This window comes from Symphalangus syndactylus, chromosome 5 (assembly GCF_028878055.3).
Source record: "Symphalangus syndactylus isolate Jambi chromosome 5, NHGRI_mSymSyn1-v2.1_pri, whole genome shotgun sequence".
NCBI classification, from domain to species: Eukaryota; Metazoa; Chordata; class Mammalia; order Primates; family Hylobatidae; genus Symphalangus; species Symphalangus syndactylus.
The window spans coordinates 64,193,372-64,196,895 of NC_072427.2; the positions used below are offsets into that span (position 1 = coordinate 64,193,372).

The window sequence follows — 3,524 nt, forward strand, 5'->3', positions numbered from 1 at the left end:
CTTGTATGGATTTAATTTCCTCAGAATACTCTCATTGTTCCTTCGCAGGAAATATTCATGAGTCAACTATCCAGAATCATAGTTATTATTCAAGCGGTGTGGGTTTAAAAGATTTGATGCCACAGCAAACCTCACTGACTTAGACTGTTCTTCAAGTTAAAGAGCAGGATGATGTCTGAAGTGGCTGAAACACATATGGCTTCAGTGTGTCAAGAAGACCTGAAAGATCCCACATGGAAGTGAAATTCATTACTGGCAAGCACGGTAGCAGGAGACCCCAGAGGGCTGAGCCGCAAAGAATTTGCAGGGCCTTATGGCTAACTCCATGGCCTAGTTTGATCTTGAAGTTATTATCTTGGATAATCCTCTCAAATCTGTTTCTGCACTTAAGAGCCACTCATCACATGATGGAGCTCCCTCTCAGGTTCCTTTACATCGCCCTGTCAGAAATGACTTTCAGGGAACACAGACATCACATCAAATCATCCAACAGATGTCCCTTTCAAATAAGTTGAAGCAGAACCAACTATATGGAGAAGTCATAAACAAGGAAGCAGACGACCCAGTGATTTTCAGCGGACTGACATTACTCTTTGCACAGAAACCTCAAGTCTCCTGGGTGGAAGAACATGAGTTCAACAGAGCGTGTGTGCACTATACTGGCTGACTCTTGCCCTGCTCAGGCTCATGCTGCTGACAGGGGATAGAGGGGACACTTTGGAATCCAAATCTTGCATCGTCTCAATGAAGTGTTGTTCAACGTCACAGCTCTAAGAAGTAACCCATTTTAGTAACTGGTATCAAAGGACTTAGGAGAGAGAAACCCAGTATCCAGACCCATTTCCATCAGTGACTCTCTCCTTGTATTGGGAGGATTGGCCAGAATCGCCTGATTCCTGTTTCTGATTTCCTTCCTCACTAGCATCAGAGGATTGCACTACAGGAAAACTAATATCTAACTGAGCTCCAAGTGCTAAATAAGAGCATCTCATGTTCATTCCGGGCCACCAAGAGGTTCAGGGTGACCAAGTCACAGACTATAAATTTGAACATTTGATGATTTTTGCAGGAGACTGGGTGAACAAAGGAAAACCCGAGAGATACATAAAGGTGGAAACTAGGATTTCTCATTTGAATTATTTAACATGCCTCACTCTAATGGTTATAAATATAAAGGAACTGCAGGTTCTTCAAGAAGGGGAAATGAAGTTACTGAGTTTAAGTTTTTTTTAAACCTACTTTAGAATAGGAAACATGCTTACTAATATTTACAAGGCACTGCAAGGCACCAGCCAAAAAGCCTGATTTATTGGCAGGATATTTTTGTTGTTGCTTCTACTGTCCACATAGGCAGGCAATTAATACTTTTTAGAAAATTAAGTTGCCAACTCAACACTGCCTACTTTTGAATTTTTATTCTAGCAACAGCCCATAATTTATTGAAAATTCCCTATGTGCCAGGCACTACACTAGACATTGGGAGTATGAAAATTAACATGGTAAAGATCCTGGCTTTAAAGAGTCTTTAACATTATTTCAGCAGCTTTATTACAGGTGTATATGTTGGAATTGCCAGAACACTTAGCTCAAAGCAAGGGTTCAAGCATGACTTTGCAGAGTAGATTTCAGCTGAGCTTAAAGGATGTGAGGATAAGTATACACATTTTTTAAATTACCCAGAATGCAGTGCCTACTGAAACGCTTGAGCCTCAGTTGCTCCTAAGAGTCCAACTTCAGAACTTGTATCTTGCTAGATTGAGCTCATTGCTTAATTTCTAGCCAACGTAGCCCATCTCTCTCAGCTGAATACTAAGCTCATCAACTTCTCCTTTGATCTAGGTCTTGAATAGAATGTTGAACATGACAGGGCTGAAGGCAGAAACCATAGAAACTTCCATCCAGAGTTACATTCGTCTCTTAACAGCTGCCTATTGTTGCAATCAGAATTAGCTCACTTCTTGCCCAATTATGACACTTCACTCACCTTCTACTCAAGGGAGACTTTAAGAATTGTTGAAGTTGAACTTCTCAGGTTCTTATACTTAGTGACACTGTTCATGCAATGGCTCAGTATTTCTTGATTTCTCGGGACCAGCAAAAGTCACAAACTGAATCCTCAAATTGGAATTCATAAGTGACGAACTTGTAGCATAACTTTATTATACTAGGAAAGATGGGGCAAAGGACAGAAAAAAATCTATAACATCTTGTATGTTCAAATATAAGCACTTTATGTATATTTAGTCATTCAAACTCCAAATATACATTAGGAAGTAGTTATCAATATTCCACTCTCTAATTCTACAATTTCTACCTTTTTAGATTCCACACATAAGTGAGATCATACGGTATTTGTCGCTCTGTGCCTGACTTATTTTACTTAACATAATGTCCTTTGGGTTCATCCATGTTTGCAAGTGGCGGAATTGCCTGTTGTTTTTTTAAGGCTAAATAGTATTCTATTTTGTATATTCAGCACATTTTTAAAAACCTGTTCACCAGCTGATGGACACTTAGGTTGATTCCATATCTTGGCTCTTGTGAATAATGCTGCAATAAACACAGGAGTGCAAACATCCCTTTGAAATGCTGATTTAAATTCCTTGGGGTATACACCCAGAATTGGCTGTGGGGAGTTAGACAGCGAAAGGGTACACATTGGTCTACGGATACAAAGTTTCAGTTAGATAGGAGGAATAATTCTGGTGTTCTATTGCACAGCACAGTGTCTGTTGTTAATAGTAATATATTATATATCTCAAAATAGCTAAAAAAGGGAATTTTAATTGTTCTTACCACAACGAAATATTTGTTTTGGAAAATGAATATGCTAATTAGCCTGATTTGCTCATTCCACAATGTATACACATACCAAAAAGTCACATTGTACCCCATAAATATACAAAATTATTTGTCAATTACAATAAAACTTTTTTTAAAAAAATTATCAAGGTCTCCATTTGACTGATAAAACTTAGATTAAATCTGAACTAGAACTCAGCCAATATTGCACCAAATGTTCTTTCCATTATGCTCCTCCCTCTTCCTCGTTAAAACTGCTCCCCTTCTCCTCCCTAACTCGCCTCAAGCTCCCATCACCCTTCACTAGTTTTCAAACCAAGGAAAAATCATTCAATGAATGTTAATACTTGACCAGGAACTTTTATAGAATTTTGAGTTAAAGAAAATGTGACTTGGGTTAAAGTCACATTTTAAACCTGTGACTTGTGTTAAAGAAAATGAAACCCCTAAATGACTTTTCTTGAATAGGCATTCAAAAAAAATTGACCTTTTAATCATTTAATCCTCACATATCTATATGCTATGGACTGAATTGTGCCCCCCCAAAATTCATATTTGAAGCCCTAACCACTACCCCACAATGTAACTGTATTTAGAGACAGGGCTTTTATTTAGAGATGGAACACTGAACCTAATTAAGGTTAAATGAGGTCATTGTCATTAGGGTGAGACCCTAATCCAATAGGACTGGTGGGTTTATTAAAGGAAGAGACTGATTCTCT

At 38.3% G+C, this 3,524-nt stretch overlaps 1 pseudogene; it reads left to right on the forward strand.

Moving 5' to 3' along the window:
• Positions 1-233: 233 nt before the first annotated feature.
• Positions 234-791, forward strand: LOC129482619 (putative uncharacterized protein encoded by LINC02915; annotated as a pseudogene).
• Positions 792-3,524: the final 2,733 nt, after the last annotated feature.